A 20,943-nucleotide genomic window follows, 5' to 3' on the forward strand; every position below is an offset into this window, starting at 1 on the left:
ACAGGTGATCTCATGGTTCCTGAGTTCAAGCCCCCACGTTGAACTCTGTGCTGACAGCTCAGAGCCTGGAGCCTGCTTCAGATTCTGTGTCTCCCTCTCTCTCTCTGCCCCTCCCCCACACATGCTCTGTCTTTCCCTGTCCCCAAAATAAACAAACACTAAACAAATTTTTTTTTTTAAATAAATAAACAACAGTTAAGCATGGCAATGTTGGGAATGGGTTGTCCAATGAGATACTTAGAGATGACAAAATCCTGGGATCCTAGAATTCCTTGAACTCAGAAAAAGCATATGAAAGACTGACAGTTTTGCATACATAGAGTTTTAAATCTCACATTTTGTAAGAGACAAGCCATTTAGCTCTTGTTTTATCACCAGCAATTTGAAGCTATCATTGAGACAGAAAATATGACCTGTGAAGTTTCATGGCATATGTAAAACCTTTCCCATTTTTCAAGTTACTCTCATTTGCTTAGTCATTTACTGAAATAAGATTTCTTGTGAGATAAAACACCACAACCACCACCTACACAAATAAATCAATAACTAACTCTTCCCTCAAATACCTTATCACAAGAAATTCATTTGCTTCTTTCACAAATCAATTATTTGTATATTTGGAACTTGATGTCTTTGCAAGTTAATAATTGGTTGTTTAAATCAGGAGTAACTGCATTTGAACAAAGTTATTCCCATATTGGACCCATTCTTTTTTGAAGTTGGAACTTCAGGCAGTAAGGAGTTCATTATTCTTTGTTTGTATTTTGCTATTGTTAAATAATTTAAACAAGGAAGCCTTTGGATTGAGATGGCTTTAAGGCCCTAGCAGCCTACATGCATAAATGAAAATCTAAGCCTGTAAATGCCTCAAGGTTATGAATTTGAAACCTAAGGACAACCAATCATAACCAACTGAGACGTTAAACTACAGCCAGTCAAGAATTTCCTTACTTTGCTTCTACCTTTGCTCTATAAAGTCTCTCCCCCAGCTGCTGTCAGTGGATCCACCCTAACCACTTCTGGTTTGTTGCTGCACTGATTCAAATAGATTTTTGCTTAAATAAACCCTTAACATTTTTGACATGCCTCAGTTTCTCTTTTAACAGTATGAACTGTTTCCCACTCCCCACTCCCCAGTCGGGTTAAGAAGGCGTTTGCAAAATCATATATTCTTAGAATTTCCCCATGACTTTGAACAACGATTCTGAGTAAGAGATGAATTCTTGTGCTGTGTAAGGTAATAATAATACTTACCCTATGGCACTGACATAAGGATAAAGTGAGTTAGTATGGGTGAAGTGCTTTTTAAAAGAGTTCCTGACACATAATAGGTGCTCAGTGTAAGGTGGTTATAATTATTGCCTCATTGCTTTAGTCCTGATCATCAACACCTTTCACCTAAATAACAGCAATTAACCTATTAATTTTTTTTTTTTTGCCATCAATCTTATCTCCCTCTAGCCTTTTTCCACAGAACAAGCCAGAATTATCCTTTTTGAGGTACAAATATGCTGCTCCCATTGCTTGACTTTAGTAGCTGCCTGTTACTCACAAGATATAATCTAAACTCTTTACTATTACAGTCTGGTTTCTCCTTAGTTCTCTTGCCTTATCTTGTAATCCCTCAACCTCAAAATCCACATCTTTTAATTTTATTTGTAAACCCAATGTTTAAAAAAAATGAATTAGAAGCTTCAACTTGGTTTTCTTTTATTAATAATCAATTCATGAATTAGTGGATTAAAATTTCCCCTGCAATTAACTCCATTTATAAATTTAGTTATTTTATATTCCCTTGAGTGTTTCAAACCACATTAAAAATTTTTAAATCTCTTGATCTTAGGCACCTTAAAAAACAAGTAAATGTGCTTTTTTTTATAATGGTAAAAAATACATAACATAAAACTTGCATTTTTACCATTTTTAAGTGCACAGTTAGTTCAGGGTCCTTAAGTGCATTCACACTGTTGTCCAGATATACTTTTAACTAGAGCTTAAAAATAGTCTAAGGGCTTAAGCATATTTTGTAAGTTTGATTAAATCAAACTTACAAATGTTGAAAATTGGGTCTCCAAAAAATTCATATTCTGTCCACAATTTAGTTATTTTATATCCTTTATGTTAAAATAAAAATACCAGTTAGATATTTCAATGTGAAATCACAAGGCTTTTATGTCATATTCTCTTAAACATTTGGAACATAAAAAATACATTAAAGAAAACATTTCAAAAATTTACTTATGAAAATGGGTAAGGTTGTATTACCATCTTGATGCAAAGGAACAGCATCCTAGTAGGCCAATTTAAATATTCATTTTCTGCAGGCACATCATACAGGAAATGAGAATAGTCACATAACCAATGTTAGACTTGCCAAGAAAAAAAAAATTCAAAGATTTGGAAATGGGCAAGAGGGATGATTGCCCTTTTAAAGGAATGTTAGGGATTTCCTTCAGAGATTAGCTGACATTATAGGGCTATGCACCTTTGATTGTTTCTCTGTGACAATTTCAAAACCATAGGGGTAGAAATTAAGTTATAGAAAACTGGTATTTCTCAAGTGATTCTCATGCATAGCAATACAAGTGAATTATGTCATGTAGAGATATAACTTGTTTCTACTATGTGGAAAAAATAATTTCAAATATTATGTTTTAAGTTATTAACCAGTTTTAATCTATTAGCAAATTCATTTTAGCAATCTTGATTGCCTACACATATATATCTATCTGTGCTTTAAATTCACCTTTCAACCAGTTTTAACACCTTATTGATTTGCTCATTAATGAGCTAAAATAAAGTGTTTGATAGTATTCATTTCATACTTTTATGAGTCATGTTCTTAATTTTGTAAAAAGATATACTTCAGAAAATTAGATTTTTAAAATAGAATGTCTGATTAAAAATATCCTGGGGCGCCTGGGTGGCTCCATCAGTTAAGCTTCCGACTTTGGCTCAGGTCATTATCTCACGGTTCCTGGGATGTGACGGGCTCTGTGCTAACAGCTCAGAGCCTGGAGCCTGCTTGGGGTTCTGTGTCTCCTCCTCTCTCTGCCTCTCCCCTGCTCATGCTCTCTTTCTCTCTCTCTCAAAAATGTATAAACATTAAAAAATTAAAAAAAAAATCTTGACTGACAAGTGACAGCATGCTGAGAGTGAACTATTTACTAGTTGAACAAGTCATAATCCCTATGTTCTTTAGAAAATTTTTCACACAGTGGGGATTTATTCCCAGAAGAAGTCATTAATTACTGCATGGAAAACATTTCTGTTCCAGACCAGTGTTGAGAAAAGTTACACACTTTTAGAATGTTTCCAAAAATTATTCACAACATTCTTGAGGTTACAGAACTACTTACCATTTCTGGCTGTCCTTGGAGAAGAGACCCAGGATGATTCAGCCAAGCCGCAGGTAAACATGCTGAGTATTCCCATCTCTTTCCAAGGAATTTTTTAAGATATGCCTTTTTGGTGTGTATATGTTATGCATCTTTTCTTTTCCTTCCTTCCTTCCTTCCTTCCTTCCTTCCTTCCTTCCATCCTCTATTTCTTTCTCCCTCCCCCACCCTTTCTTTCTCTTTTTCTCTCTTCTTTCTTTTTCTCTTTCTTTCTTTGTCTCTCTCTGTCTCTTTCTTTCTTTTGCCTTTCTATTTTTCATCCTCTGATTTTGATGGATAGAATCCCTTACTCATTTAACTAGGTAGTGCTAATCTCTTTGCTGAATGTTTAAGTTGAACAAATCTTTTTATTGCCTGACTGGTTTCTATTTCTCTTGCTCATTAGACACCATTCTTTCACTGACACCCATCTTCACTCTTTTCCAGCTCATAAAGAGAACTACAGACATTGCCCCCTAGTACACCAGGTTGTCTCTTGTCTTTAGATCTTTGTACCTAAACCTGCAATTATCCTGCCCCTCCTTCTGAGATGAACTTCTCTGGGAGGTTTTTCTGCTTTGAAACTCAGGGTTAGGTTTATTTTGTGTGTGTGTTCTCATCACAGATGTATCTATCTCTCCTGAGGTGCTTATCACACTGCATTGTAAATACCTGTTGCCTTGCCTGCTATCTCTATTAGATAATCTTGAGGATGGGGACAACATCTTGTTCGCTGTTGGAGCTTTCACACTAAAGAAAGGCCCCATAGAAGGTGCTTAGTACATACTTATGAGAAAAAAAAAACAGATGAAGTTCAGGGAGCAGTTAGTTCTGAGACTTCAGCACTATATTCTGATCGTGGAACAAAGATCAAACACTAGAAAAATAAATCCATGTTGTCAAAGCTCCTAAGGAATCTAAGGCCACTTTAGTAGCATTTTGCTAGTCTTGTCAGTTTACTGACCTTATCTAATTCATTCTTCATCAACCACTTTTATAGAAATATCCTGAGAGGACCAATGGCTAAAGGTACTTGTGACCTTATTAAAAGCGCTTATGGTTGCTGGATGAGTAACTTTAAAACAGAAATCAAGTTTTCTGTTGTCATAGAGAATGACACCAACTCTCCTCTGCTCATACAAAAGATTTAAGCCACGATAAATGATGAAACAATTTTAAGACATCATATTCCAGCAGCTGCTAGTTTGTTGTTTTCTCCTGCAGGCAGACACGGTTTCATAGAGTCTTTGCTGGTGTTAAAGGGAAGCCCTGACTCCAGGCCTTTTCCATAGGTGAGGTCTCGTTCCTGTCTTTTCGTTTTGTTTCACTCCTTAGAAAATTTTTTTGTAAAGTTTACTTTGGACTGTCCAAGATTTCCAGTGTTTCTGTTGCAATCCAGTTGGCTATGACCTAGAGACTTATAAAGAAAACAATTAGCATTTTATGTTTAGCTGCAATTTTCAGTGTATCAACCACATGTGATTGTACCATATTTCTGCTCAGTGACTCCCTAATTAGTGACAGTCACAGATGCTCTTGCTGCATTCTTGGAATCACTATCTGAACAAAAATAAAGCTAATGTGCTCTATTTTAGTTATAATAAATTTTCAGGTACCACACAAATCATGAAAATAGTCAATGCCAACAGATGTTACCAATTACTTTGTAGTTCTGTATTGGGGGGGGGGAAGAGGGGGTTGAATATGCATAAGACATTTCTTTCTTTCTTTTATATTTATATTTTGTGATAAAATGGTAGCTGAAAGAAATGAGATAATACAAAATTATTAACAGTATGTGTGAAATTGTACAGAATACTTCTATAATTCTAATGTTAAGGAAAGAGTTGATACTAATATATTACCTTAGGTAATTATGACTTATGTTTATTGTGTTTCAAGGGATGTGATTTGCTTTTAAGAGCCAGACAGATGCTACAAATCTTTCTTCCCAAGAAAAAAACATTCTGAGGTTCCTCTCAACAATTGTGAATTATTTGTTTTGAACATTGTGGATGTCTGGCATTCATTTTGTGTTATCCTGACCCTTTTGTAGCCAGGCATCAAAATCCGTTTTTCTAGTACTGTGGTTAGTCTGCCTGACAAGGATTTTAAAATGCATTTTAGTTTGGAACCATAGCTAATGTAGTTAATGAAAGTACTTTCTTACTTTCTATTCTGATGATGAGGAAGATGTCTGTGCAGTGAAAGTAGTTAGCTAGTAAAGAATATCATCTCATAGCCCATTGATATGTTATTTTATGAAATTAAGTGAGGTTTTCTTCTTTCTTGTAATTACTGTCTATTTTATTCCATATAGAATGTCAGATATTAGGAAGAATAATATATACTTTAATTTTACTTTTTTAATTATCAAGAATTAAAAAAAAATATGACCTAACCCTTCAAGGGTGGGTATGATAAGAATGTTTACATTAAGTATTCCAGGTACTAGAAAAAGCTAATCTGAAAGTTAACAACTACTTTTAGAAAGAATTATTGGGTTGGGGCACCTGGTGGTTCAGTCAGTTAAGTTTCTAACTTTGGCTCAGGTCATGATCTCACAGCTTGTGAGTTCAATCTCTACCCTGGGCTCTGTGCTGACAGCTCAGAGGCTGGAGTCTGCTTTGGATTCTCTGTCTCCCTTTCTCTCTCTGCCCTTCCCCTGCTTGTGCAATCTCTCTCTCAAAAATAAACATATAAAAAAAAACATTAAAAAATTGCTGGATTAATTTTAATTTATATAATATAGATGTATATTACACATATAATTAATGTTGACTTTTAATGTACCCGACTTCACCCATGAGGGGTTGCCAATTAGGGAATTGTGTAACAGTGTCTAAGATGACAAGAGTAGCAAGGGTTTTTGCTTTTTTTTTTTTTTTAAATTATCATTTATTTTGAGAGAGAGAGAGAGAGAGCACGATGAGGGGAGAGGTAGAGTGAGAATCCCAACCAGGTTCTGCACTGACAGTGTAGAGCTCAATGTGGCGCTCGAAGTCATGAACCACAAGATCATAACCTGAGCCAAAACCAAAAGTTGGACGCTTAACCATCTAAGCCACCCAGGTGCCCCTGTTTTTAAATTTTCACCCCTACTTTAGTTTTTTTTCAAGACACTAGTCAATTTGGGGACATTGTGAGCCATTGTGGTATTGATGTAAGCTTCTTGCTGAAAAGGAGATTAATTGGCTATAATAGGAATCTAGACATACCTTTTTAGTAGATTAATTGGATCAGTGGTTCCAGATCTTTACCCCTCCTCTAGCCCATGAACTTTGCTTTGTGACTTTGAATTTGCCCTTACTTAAAGAGGTAAAGTTTCTCTCTGTCCCTAAATTCTGAATTTGGCCACGTGATTTGCAGATTTGGTATGTGTAGACGTTTGAAAAAGTGCTTGTATACTCCTGCTTCTGCTTTTGACCCTCTGCCTTTTCCACAGGAACACACCCAAGCTAGGCTGCTGGAGGAATGTAAGGGACATGTAGACAGAATCAGCCACTGACAGCCAGTCAACCCGACATGCAGGTGAGTCCAGTTGTTAGCAGAAGGCCCACTTCGTCTAACTTGCTCACATATAGACTTGTGGACTAATTAAAGGCTGATTTCTAGCATAGTTCATTCATAGTATCATTGTGGCAACAGGTAACTGATATAAATCTCATTCAAGATTTGTTTCTTTTGGGGGGAAATGAGAATTCCCAACTAATGGCTTCAGGGACACTTTCTTTTTCTTAGATTCAGACAGTTCAACCACTGGATAATGGAGGCCTGATAATTCCAGTTAGATAGGATTATAATTGTAGCTTAACCGTGAGGATCAATAGAGCATGTGTTTTAGGCCCCTGGTGCCTGCTTCAGGTGCAAGAAGAAGTTTTAGGCTGAATGCAAAGTATTAATTACCAGAGAACACAGAGTCAGGCATATATTTTTTGCTAATGGAGTGTACTAAAACCTGATTACAAAAAATCCTAGGGGACTTGGGAAAAAAAGCTATAAGGGACATTTTATAATGTCCCACTTGCACTGAGTTCTAAGTTAGGTCAGGGGGATTTAAAAGCTTAACATTATCCAAAGACTTTCTTGGTACATCAGGTGTTTATAAGGAATTTTCAGCATATTATCTATTCACTATATAATCACACACATAAATATATTTTTGCCCTCTCTAGAAAATTTCAGAGGGAGATTTATTTTATTTTTTCTTTCTTTTTAGTTTCTTAATACTACCACTTTTGGCTTTGGTATTTCCTTCCATTAAACAAAATACTAAGCTCCTACAGTCTATAATTTAAAAAAATATTTCAATGTTTATTTTTGAGAGAGAGAGAGAGAGAGCATGCGAGAGCATGGGGGAGGGGCAGAAAGAGAGGAAGAGAAAGAGAGAGTGGAAGAGGGGCAGAGAGGAAGACGCAGAATCTGAAGCAAACTCCAAGCTCTGAACTGTCAGTGCAGACCCTGACTCAGGGCTGGAACTCACAAACCATGAGATCATGACCTGACCCAAGGTCGAGCGCTCAACCAACTGAGCCAGCCAGGTGCATCTACAGTCTACAATTTTAACCTCTACTTTTTTTTTTTTTTTTTAAATTTTTTTTTCAACGTTTATTTATTTTTGGGACAGAGAGAGACAGAGCATGAACGGGGGAGGGGCAGAGAGAGAGGGAGACACAGAATCGGAAACAGGCTCCAGGCTCCGAGCCATCAGCCCAGAGCCTGACGCGGGGCTCAAACTCACGGACCGCAAGATCGTGACCTGGCTGAAGTCAGACGCTTAACCGACTGCGCCACCCAGGCGCCCCGTAACCTCTACTTTTAAAATTAAAAATACTCTAGAAATTTATCATAAGCATGATATTTAATGGTTGTATAATACTTAGTTGCATGAATTTAAGCATAATTAACCATTTCCTCTTCTTTTCTACTCTATCACTATTCAAAGTTTTGCTGTAGCAATATTTTTTGTTTGTATTTCTTTCTGATTACCTTTTTATGATGGATTTCCACAAGTGAGGTTATTGATTCAGATGTTATCAGTATCGTAAAGGCCTAAACTTCTGAATACACTTAGCCTAACTTTTTAAGAAAGGTTATGTTGCTTCTTGAAGTGTGTGAAATTGCTTTTCTTACAACAGACCTGCCAGCATTAAGTACATTCTTGAAAAATTACCCTATGATAGTATACATATATTATGAAATTTACAAAGCTCAATAATGCTAAAAAATAACAAAAGTGTAATTGTTTTCAATTGCAAAAAATAGTAACTTTTCTCAGATTAAAGATTATTATGTGGCTTTGAAACTGTGATAGAGCTAGAAAGGCAACAATCTTCCCCCCCACCCCATGCTTCTCAAGGGACCTAGAACAATGATTCATGATAGGATTCTAATTTCCAGCTAATTGAGGGCATGTCTTGAGGCTTTTAGTTTTGGAACTCTAGGTACATAAAGAAAAGGGAATGAGGTGACAACTACCACAGGGAAAGTAGCAACTGGCCCTAAGAGTGTGTGTCTGAAACTTCACAGTATAGAGGGAGGTACAGTTATGGATATTCAGACCATATTATAAGGATTGAATGCTTGGATGTTATGATGCTTGAAAACAGGAGACGGTGAGATAGTGAGACTAGTAGAAGATTGAGGATACAACAGGCCTTGTTAGAATCCTGTCTCTGTCACTTATGAACAATGTTGTCTTGGGCAACCAATCTGAGCCTTATTTTTCTCATTTTCTAAAAAGAAGATAATATTTTTCTTATTTTCTAAAAAGAAGATAATTGTTTCTAAAAGAAGATAATAATAAAGTGTTCTGATGTAAGTAAATAACAACACAGTTTAAATGCACTTAGTGGGGCCCCTGGGTGGTTCAGTTGGTTGAGCCTCCAACTTTGGCTCTGGTCATGATCTCTGGGTTTGTGGTTTCGAGCCCCGCATCAGGCTCTGTGCTGACAGCTCCGAGCCTGAACCTGCTTCAGATTCTGTGCCTCCCTGCTTGTGTCTGCCCCTCCCTGCTTGTGCTCTGTCTCTCTCTGTCTCTCTCTCTCCCTCTCAAAAATAAACATTAAAAAATGAATAAATGCACCTAGTAATAACAGTTATCAAAAGGAAATGGTGAATAGATTGGGTGTCATGGCATAGACTTAATGATGGGGTTCTGTAAAATTTGAAGCATCAGGAAGCCGAAGAATAACAGAAATTTGGGGGGACCTGCAAAACGTTGTGGACTAAGTGAAAAAAATTTTGGGCTCTGGTGGGCACTTGGGCATTTTTCCTTTTACCTGCATGATAACTCAGTCTCCCAGTGGTAATGCTTAATGGAGCAGTGACCAGATGTGAATACTTGGGCTGCCTTGCCTTGCTGCATCTTTAATTTTATCCTCTAGTGAAATTACTGTTACCAGAAACCGTGTGTTTGGAACTACGAAATTAGAGAATTTGGGGCATTTATTGGGATTGCTCTAATTGAGGGCATCTAGGAGAAAGACAATAACTTGGTATGTCAAGCTGATATGGAGGTTGGGCCTGAGGGGCACCTGGGTGGCTCAGTGGGTTAAGCATCTGACTTCAGCTGGGGTCATGATCTCGTGGTTCTGTGAGTTTGAGCCCCACATAGGGCTCTCTGCTGTCAGTGTGGAGCCCACTTCACATCCTCAGTCTCCCTCTCTCTGCCCTTCTCTTGCTTGCGTGTGCGTTCTTTCTCTCTCTCTCTCGCTCTCTCTCAGAAATAAACTTAAAAAAAAAAAAAAAGTTGACGTTGAGATATGGCTATGGCCAAAACCTGTTTTCAGAGAAAACAGGAGGCTAGAAAACAACACAGATGGTCTTTGCCTCAAACCCATTGTGGCTAAGAGACTGTTAAAAAAAATCTTTGTGGTTAACAGTTATCTAAAAACTGATAGAGAGGTAAGTTGTAATGAGACACAAATGGTTTGAGTTTTCTAATGCCCATATGCCAGGTCTAGACCTATCATTTTATATTCACAAGAAAAGAAATGTAAAACATGTGCTGGCATGTAATGCCACATTTGATTAATTTTGACTATTATTAGGATTGTCAGTAATTCCTGCAGCTAAATTTACTGTGTAGACATATGCATTGATTATTGAGATGGGCACATTGATGTGTCAGCTATGCCTGCCACTGGCAAATCATTTCAGCTCAATATAGAAAGGCAGAGTTTGATATCTTGTAAAAGTCTTTTAATAAAACCCTCTATTGTAACTAGCCCTATTTAAATGGACCATTATGATTAGGAAAGGGACTTTGGTTTCCCCAAAGAGGAGTCTTCTACTAATGAGGATTAATTTGAGAATTAGGGAAATTACTTAGAATCAGAAACAGCTGAGAGGAAATGGTTTTAAAGATTTGAATTGGGTTGAATGACTGTGGCTCAAAAATTGGAATTGTTCTTTGTAAGAAATGCCATTAACCCAAACTGAAGGATTAGCAGAGGATTGTGAAAAAGTAAATGAGGCAGTTCTCATTAAGATAGTTTCTTTGGACTGAGTAAAGACGAACGAAGCACTGTTCTTGTATTACTCACTGGTAAAGTATTAGTTGGACAGAAAGATCCACACATATTTAGTTTGTTTTTTTCTTATTTTTTTCTCTTGTACATTACATGTATTTTTCATTCCACAAGGGGATGTTTATAGGGCATCACTAAAAATGACACAGGAACTAGGACCATATACTTCTGGAGTGGATGGAATTTTCGTTTGACTTTCTACCCTGTGACAGTCTTCCTGATAGTAAGTTGGTGTCTGTGCTGGAATAAATCCAGGTCGGAGAAATTCAGGATCTCATGAATCAGTCCATTTCCTTCGCTGATAGCACCAAATGTTAGCAAACTCTTCTTTGTGGGGCAAGAAAAATGGTTGCTGCACACCACCTGGGGTTTGCTCTAGGTAGCAGGAGAATCAATCTTCTGTTACATATCTACTCTGCTGTTCTGGGAGCAATAGTGATGGAGAAGAGCACAGTGACCTTAGAGCCCCTCTAAATTCTTAGAGAATTTCATTAGGAATTTGTGAAGTCCTAAATAAAAGCTTAAAAGTTAAGATTTAGGTGATTCTTTGAATAGTTAAGATGAAAGTCTGGCTAGCAGGCTTTTTTCTTTAGGAAAACAAATTTTCAAAAATTATGAAAACAAGACCCAGGCTATATTAAAGGGGAGGAAATGCGTAAAAGAGAATAAAACTTAATAAAGGAATAGGGATTTGGCTTTGATCTGGGGTGATCTAAAGGCTGAGTTTGAGGTTCTGGGACTCAGGGAAGAAATCACTTTATAAGTGGTGTCCAAAAACATGGTGTGGGCAAATTAATTCTAAGAACATTGGTTTTTGATATTACAGGTTTTTGGTTCAGTTGGTTAGTTTCATACTGTAAAGCTTCTCAGCAAATGGAAGATTTCAGCAAAAGTATGTTTTGTAACAACAATAGATGATGGTGCTTTGTGAAATGAAAGGGGGATGGCATGGGGCAAAAAAAATCCAGGACAGTTGTAGGAAGAGGGTGAGGCAACCAGAGTAGCCTATGAGAAAACATCAGAGCAGGGGCGGCAGGTGAGAGCAGAGAAATGGCTTGTAGAATATAAGCACCTTTTTCATCCCTCCAAGAAATCATGGAATTGTGGGGAAGAGAGGAGTGTTATTTTGCTTGCCTACTAAAGGAAAATAAGAACACAGAAACTCACAGAGGACTTGGAGTCATTTGGGTTACAGTAGCCAATGATTATATAGCACTGATTGATTTTAGTTTTTAGAAGCTTTCTCGAATAAGTTTAATACTATGTGCACAAGGACTTTTCTCAACCAACTGAGCTACCCAGGTGTCCCTTGCACAAGGCCTTTTCTTAAATATTTAAAAGCTGCCCTGCCTGTCCCCAGTTGGACAGATACAGCTCTATCAAGCATTCCACAAATACTTGGACTCCAGATCTTCTCCCTTCACCATCTTGGACTTGGTTCTCTGGACGTGCATTCTTTTCTCAATATCTCTCTTAAAATGTCATACTTAAAATGGAACTTAGTATCCCAAGACTAGTCTATCCAATGAGATTCAATGAGAGAAGAAGCATGTGACCTCCCTTTTTCGGAGCTTTGTACTTCTAGCTTTGCATACTGAAACAGAATCAATTATAATTATGGACCCCTTATCACACTACTGACCCATATTCAACTTTGGTTTAACAAAACACCTAATTTTTTGACACAGAGATATTTTTAAAAATATTTTTTAATGTTTATTTATTCTTGACAGAATGAGAGGGAGAGGGAGAGAGAGAGAGAGAGTGAGCGGGAGATGGGCAGAGAGGGAGAGGGAGACACAGAATCCAAAGCAGGCTCCAGACTCCAAGATGTCAGCACAGAGCCGGTGCAGAGATTGAACTCAAGAACCATGAGATCACGAACTGAGCTGAAGTCAGATGCTCAACCAGCTGAGGCACCCAGGTGCCCCAACATAGAGATATTTTTTATTCATATCTCCATTATTCTACAGTTGTGGAGTTCATATTTTTTAAGACTAAATTTTATTGTGCACATGTGGTCCATCTTGTTTCTTGAATTCACTCTGGATCTTGATTTATGCCCTGTAAAGATTTTATAAGGTTGCAAGATGTAAATACTTTCTTTTTCCCTTTTCCAGCTTTATTGAGGTATAATTAACAAATTGTAAGATATTTAAAGTGTACATCGTCGTGATTTGATGTACATGTACTTTGGGAAAGGATTCCCACCATCTGGTTAATTAACACATTCATTACATAATTATGTAATTACTTAAATGACTTATTGGTGAGAATATTTAAGTTCTCCTCTCTTAGCAAATTTTAATGATAGAACACAGTGTTACCAACTATAGTTTCCATGTTATACATTAGATCCTCAGATCTTACTCATCTTCCAGCTGCAGACTTGTTCCTTTTACCAACCTCACCCTATTTCCCACACCTGCCACATTTTGGCAACCACTTTTTTACTTTCTGTTTCTATAGGTTTGATTTTTTTTTTTTTTTTTTTTACCATGAAGTATTTGTCTTTCTTGGTCTGGCTTATTTAACCTAGCATAATGCCTTTAAGTACCATTCATGTTGTTGCAAATGGCAGGATTTTCTTCTTTCTCATGGCTGAATAATATTCCATTGTATATATATACACTACATCTTCTTTCTCTACTCGTTTATTCATGAACACTTAAGTTTTTCCATATCTTCGTTATTGTAAATAATGCTGTAATGAACATGGGGGTGCAGGTATGTTTTCGAGTAGTGTTTTCAGTTCCCAAATAGGAGTAGAATTAGTGGATCATATAGTAGTTTTATTTTTAATTTTTTAAGGAACTTCCATACTGGTTTTCATAGTGGCTATGCCAATTTATAATCCCATCAAGGGTTCACTTTTCTCTATGTCCTTATTGACATTGTGATGTCGTTAGCTCATCTTTTTTGATGATAGCCATTCTGACAGATGAGGCAATACCTCATTGTGGTTTTGATTTACATTGCCTTGATGGTTAGTGATGTTGAGCACCTTTCCATGTATCTCTTAGCCATTTGTATGACTTCTTTGGAAAAACATCCATTTGGTTCCTTTGTCCTTTTAAAATGGATTATTTTGCTCTTGAGTTATATGAGTTTCTCATATAGTTTGGGCATTAACCCTGTATTTGATATATGGTTTGCAAATATTTTCCCCCATTCTGTAGGTTGCCTTTTCACTTTGTTGATGGTTTCCTTTGCTGTACAGAAACTTTTTAGTTTGATGTAGTCCTACTTGTTTATTTTAATCTACTTTCTTGTCAATGTTGAAAATACTGAAAAGAATAAGGCAGAAAATAAAACATGGCATGCCATTGTTTAGACACAGTTACTCAATCAACTACACATCTGTGTAAACATGCAACATTTGGCTCTCATGGTCTCTCTTAGTCATCTAGAGATTCTGGAGAATAAAACAGCCTCCATAATCAATAGAATCTCATGCCACATATTCTAAAGTTTTAATTTCAATTAACAAAGAGATATAATGTTTCATTCAAATGGGAATATACTGTAACCTGCTTATGGATCTTCAATTTCTTACAAATACTATGACCTCTTTCAAATTTATGGTATTAGGATTGTTTTTAAATAGCTTTTTTTGACATTTGCCAACTTAGGACTTGGAGGTTCATTTTCTTCTCTTCTCTGAGTAACAAGAAGTTTCACCTTCCCTGAATGTCATGAGATCCTTTCTCCCCTCTGTTCTCAAGACAATTCTTGGAAGATGTCTCAGATTGTGCTCTTATACTAAAGGAATTTTGTAATTTTAGTTTGTGAAGAGCTAAGATGTGGTATTTGCCCAGCTTCTGTCTGTGATTACTTTCTTCATCTTGCATTTAAGCTTTCAGTAAAATATACAATCTTATTTAAAGAATTTTTAAAAAACTTTTTACCCCCTCCCCATTATTTCAGGCCAAGAGAACATTTTAACTTGCTTAATATAAATTTAATTTAAATGTAATTTACATACTCTATGTTGTATAAGCAATGTACAAACATGGTCTTGTTGTAACAATATAAATGTTATATAAACACAGTTTTATTCTGTCAGAGTCTCAGCTATATTTACATCACTATCTCCTTGTATTAGTCAGTTTTCTTAGTTATAGTCAAATTCACTCTGGTGAGTTTAGACGAAAAGGAATTTGTTACAGCATGTTAGTGGGCTCAGAGACTTTCTAGGTGTACATTGAATCAAGGCTGTATTATACAGACAGGAGCAATGTGAGTAGAAGAAATGCCCAAACACATCATGCCACTATTCCCAAAGAAAGCAAGAAATCTTACTACAGTCTTCTGTTATTCTATACCTATTCACCAAAACCTCCTCTACAGATACTGATAAAAATCTTAGGGCCTTCTTGACCATGAATGTCAGATCTGTGCAACCCCTGCTCACAATCTTGTCTCCGTCAAAGTCTCGTTAGTGAGTCTGTTAGTGGAATATAGTCAAATGAAGAACCTACCTACAGGCAACTTGGGAAATGCAGACGTAATTTTCCCACCCCTAGGGAGCAGGGAGATACACTGTAAGGCTGCTGGAGTGGTGTGAAGTGAATCAATATGCAGTATCTGCTGCGGCCACCTCTTGGGTCATCTAACATGTACTCTTTTTTCCCAGAGTACAACTTCCCACAACAATGGGAGCCAGCAGCATGCTCTATGTATAAAGAACCTAATATAAAGGAACAATTCTTTTTGGAATTGAAGAAAGGCTGACCTTCTCCCGAAAGGGGAGGATCACTATATCTCAGTCATTAAGTGATGTTCATAATTCTTGTTCAGTCATTATTCTGGCTTAATATTCTTAATTATGTACCAGATTTATAAAGTTTATCATGGTCAGCTTATCTTATACAAACTAGTAGGAGAAATGTAAAGGCAAAAAAAAAAATAGTCAATTGGTAAGGGAAGGGAAATTCTTAATTCCTGATTCATTTCCCTGTGTATCCATTATCTAATTTTGTCACCCTCAGCCCTGTATTGAGTTGTAGCTTTTCTAAAATTTATTGCTGGATAAGGTGGTACTAGGAGTCCATTGGTTTCAGGCTTACTCCTCCTGCCTCCCCTGCACAGCAGAACCTTTATTTCCTCTTGAAAATCAGCACTGGGGGAACTGGGTGCCTCAGTTGGTTAAGAATCTGACTCTTGATATCAGCTCAATTGTGATCTCATGGTCATGAGATCAAGCTCCACGTTGGGCTCTACACTGAACATGGAGCCTGTTTAGGATTCTCTCTCTCTCCCTCTCCCTCTCTCTCTCTCTCTCTCCCTCCCCACCCCCTTTCCACATTCTCTCTCTCTCTGTCTCACACACACACACAAAATAAACAAACATTAAAAAAAAAGAAAATCAGCATCATTTATCCTAGTCTATATAGTAATTTCCAACCTATTGGTCCAGGACATCAGAAAAGAAGATTGGGCAACTGCCGGTTCAACATAGATTTCAGTAGAGCTAATGCTTTCCCAGAACCTGGACAGCTAACATTTTCAGCAAGTCAAATAAAATATTTGTTATATTCTCTGAATTGGCCCGAATAAACTTCCAGCAGATGAGCAAGAAGGACCTTGAATCAGCTTTTTATATGTTTAGAATCTCTGCTAATCATATTATGATTACTTCCAGCTAGGTTTATGATGATGTAGTTTTGTTTTTCTTCTCTATCTCCACATGTTCTCTGTCATTCTCTCCTCAAGTCAGTGAGTCTTCATGTAGATGTCACTCTAGCAAGATATAGTGCTTGGTAAATAATAGGTGATCCGTACATGTAGAACATTGTTTTTTTAATCCTGACTTCAAATTAGGTTCACTTGGACAGAAGTTAAAGAGAGAGAGAGAGAGAGAGAGAGAGAGAGAGAGAGAGAGAGAAAGCATGGAAAAAACTTCCTCCATCCTGGACAAAAATCCCAAAACAAAAACAAGTAAAACTCATACTGGGGCTCTACTTAAGACCATCTATAGGGCATCTGGGTGGCTCAATCAGTTAAGTGCCAACTCTTGATCTTGGTGCAGGTCATGATCTCATGGCTGTGAGATTAAGTCCCATTTCAGGCTCTGGGCTGAGCATGGAGCCTGCTTGGGATTCTTTTTCTGCCCCTCCCCTGATTGTGCACACTCTGTCTTCTCTCTCTCTCTCTCTCTCAATAAATTTTTTTTTTTTTTTTTTTGAAGATCAACTATATGAGGGGTTCTTTGAATGAGGCCCAGGCATTGGTATTTTTAAAAACAGTCTATGTCAGGGGCACCTGGGTGGCTCAGTTGGTTAAGTGTCCAACTTTGGCTCAAGTCATGATCTCATGGCTCGTGAGTTCGAGCCTTACATTGAGCTCTCTGTAGTCAGCATGGAGCCTGCTTTGGATCCTCTATCTCCTTCTCTCTCTGCCCCTCCCCTGCTCTTTCTCTCTCTCTCTCTTTTATCACTCTCTCTCAAATAAATAATTTAAAAAATAAAAATAAATAAAAATAGTCTATGTCATTCTCATGTGCTGCCAGATTTGAGACATGCTATACAATTGTAGGCCTGGAGACAGCCCCCAATCTCTTATTATCTAATTTCACCTTTGGGTAGAAACACCTAAAGCACCTCAGCCAATGAACACTAAAACCTTATAAATACACAAACATACTTTAACTGTTATGTGTGTGTTTAATATTATCCATTTATTGAAGACAATTTTTAAAAATAGAGGTAAAAAATGAAAACAATATCACTTGTAATCCCCTCACATAGAGGCCACCACTGTAGACATTTAGATTCATATCCTTGTTTAGAAACCCATCCACAAGTAACTGGGGATCGTGATATATACTTAATTTTTATCCTGCCTTTTCTCCTTATGTTGTTTTGAGCTGTTCTTCAGATTACTAAATGTTCTTTGAAAAACGGGAGTTTTAGAGGCCACAGAATACTCTACTGTGTGGCTGAACCAAAATATATTTATCTTTAAATATTTCTCATGGAAATTTTCAAAGTAGAGATACAGTGGAAATGAACCACCACATACCCATTATGGGACTCAAACTTTACCATCCTGATTTAACAGCTTAATTATGGTTTATGTCCCCCTGTAGATACAGGGGAATAGTTAGTTACAAGGCTGTCAGTCCTAAATGATCACTTTGGTTTGTCCTTAGGACACCTTCCTGTCAATGGCCACCATGGATGTTCGTACATAATTTAACCTCCAGATTCAGTTTTGTATTTTCAGTGCAGGCCTGGGGAAGTTCAAAGCATCCACCCCCAAATGTTGGACTCAGCCTATCTTAATGCCTTTGGAAGTTTTTTCTTTCAATTATTATTATGGCTTTATGATTTTTGAACCATGTATCTTTACCTGGAATTTTTGCAAATTGATGGATTTTTAAAATAGCTTTATAGAGATATGAATGATATATAATAACATGCACATATTTAAGCTATACAATGTGATAGGAATTTAAGAAACAAAACAGAAAAAATAGACAAAAAACCAGACTTTTATTTATTTATTTATTTTTTAATATTTATTTGTGAGAGGGAGAGAGACAGAGTGTGAGCAGGGGAGGGGCAAAGAGAGAGGGAGACACAGAATCAGAAGCAGGCTCTAGGCTCTGGGCTGTCAGCACAGAGTCCGACGCGGGGCTCAAACTCACGTACTGGGAGATCATGATCTGAGCTGAAGTCAGATGTTTAACTGACTGAGCCACTCAGGCACCCCTTTTTTTGTTAATATTTTTATTTTTATATATTTTTTAATGTTTATTTATTTGTGTGAGAGAGACAGAGTGTGAGAAAAAAAAAACAGACTTTTAAATATAGAGAACAAACTAGTGGTTGTCAGAGGAAGGTTGCTAGGGGGATGAGTGAAATAGGTGAAAGGAATTAAGGGTAAATTTATCATAATGAGCACTGAGTGATGTAAAAATGAAAATAAGAAGAAAATAAAAATAATAAAGTGCATAATGTGATAAAATGTGGAATATGTATACTGCATGGTCTGAATGTTTATGTCCACCAAAATTCATATGTTGAAATCTTAACCCCACAGGTGATGTGGGAGGGGGTGTGGACTTTGGGAGGTGGTAATACCTTTACAAAGAAGGCTCCAGAGAAACACCTTGCCCCTTCTAACATGCAGGGGCACAGCAATAAAGCACTGACGATCAACCAGGAAGATGGCCCTCATCAGAATCTGACCATGCTGGAGCCTTCATCTTGGACTTCTCAGCCTGCAGAATGGTGAAAAATAAGTTTTTGTGTTTTATAAGCCACCCAGTCTATGGTATTTTGTTATAGCAGCCCAAATGGACTAAAATATGTGCACTCTTGAAACTATCACCAAAATCAACACAATGAACAAATTCATCACTCCAAAAAAATATCCTCATACTGTTTGTAATATCTCTCACTGGACTCATCCCTGTCCCTCTCAAGTTTATGGACAACAGTGATCTGCTTTCTGTCCCCATAGATTAGTTTGCATTTCTTACAATTTTATATCAGTGGACTAATACAGTATGGACTCTTTTTTGTCTTTTACTCAGCATTATTATTTTGAGATTCCTCCATATGGTAGTGTGTATCACTAGTTTATTCTTTTTTTATTGCTATGTAATATTCAATTACATGGATATACCACTTTTGTTTATCCATTAACCTATTGATGGCATTTGGGTGGCTTCTAGTTTTTAGCTACTATAATAAAGCTGCTACAAATATTTATGTACAAATCTTTTTTTATGTTTATTTATTATTATTTTATTTACTTATTTATTTTTTTGAGATAGTGCCAGTGGTGGGGAGGAGCAGAGAGGGAGGGATACAGAGGATTTGAAGGAGGGCCTGTGTTTACAACAGAGAGCCTGATGCAGGGCTCAAACTCCCAAACCGTGAGATCATGACCTGAGCCAAAGTTGGAGGCTCAACCAGTTGAGCCACTCAGGTGCCCCTCATGTACAAATCTTTGCTTTCATTTCTCTTGGGTGGGAAAGCAAAAATGAAATGATAACGTGAAATGGATGAATCATATGATAGTGCATATTTAGAGAAATTGCCAAATTGTTTTCCAAAATTTTGTACTGTTTTATATTGCCACCAGCAGTGATAATGTCCTCCTTATCTTCACCAACATTTGCTATGGCCATTCTTTTTAACTTTAGCTACCTTAGGAAGTATAAAACGTGTAGTATATCTCAGTGTGGTTTTAAACTTGTATTTCCCTGATGACTAATGACGTTGAGCATACTTTTTTATGTGCTTATTTGTCACCTACGTATTATCTTTAGTAGGTGATTGTTCAAATCTTTTGACTAGTTTTCAATTAGCTTTTTTCTTATTGTTGACTTTTGAAAGATATACTTATATATATGCATCTGTATACAGGTCTGTATACAGATGCATATATATATATGTATATATATATATATATATACACACACATGCACATACATATTCTAGATTCAAGACCTTTATCATATGTAAGTTGTGCAATTATTTCCTTATGGTCTATGGCTTGTCTTTTATTATTTTAATAGTGTCTTTCGAAAAGCAGCTTGAAATTTTGATGAAGTCCTGATGGATTTTTGACAATACTGAATAATCTCTGTGTAAGATTTGCTTTAGAATTTGTTATGAGCCAGCTATCAAAGTTATTACCAGTGACTGAGAATGTTCTGTGTTCTTTGTGAGGAAAAACAGAATTTTAATGAAATGTTGAGTTTTTTCTCTGGAAAAATACCTTGATCAAGAAAAAATTATTCTGTATAATAAACATTTCCTTATTTTATTAGCATCAAAAAAGAAGCCATACTTTGCCTAGAGATAATACGGAGCTTTTCCCTCACCCTAAGATGAGAATACACAATGAGAAATTTTACCCCTCCTTGGATTATACCTTTGGTCATGTGTATCAACTAACAATGCATCCTTCTTGTCTTTGTTTCTTGTGGGAGACTTGCCCCCTAATCATGATGGCCTACGAAGTCATAAGTAAGAATGTTTTGGATCTATTCTATGCACATGGATCTAAGTGGGAAA

General features: G+C 36.8%; 1 long non-coding RNA gene across 1 annotated transcript; it reads left to right on the forward strand.

The window, feature by feature from the left end:
* Positions 1-3,291: 3,291 nt before the first annotated feature.
* Positions 3,292-19,629, forward strand: LOC121018644 (uncharacterized). Its single transcript, XR_005785260.1, has 5 exons — positions 3,292-3,412; positions 4,602-4,669; positions 5,280-5,365; positions 6,823-6,908; positions 18,956-19,629. It is a non-coding gene; the product is annotated as an uncharacterized LOC121018644 (long non-coding RNA).
* Positions 19,630-20,943: the final 1,314 nt, after the last annotated feature.

This window comes from Herpailurus yagouaroundi, unplaced genomic scaffold (genome assembly GCF_014898765.1).
Source record: "Herpailurus yagouaroundi ecotype Mexico unplaced genomic scaffold, PumYag 77, whole genome shotgun sequence".
NCBI lineage: Eukaryota > Metazoa > Chordata > Mammalia > Carnivora > Felidae > Herpailurus > Herpailurus yagouaroundi.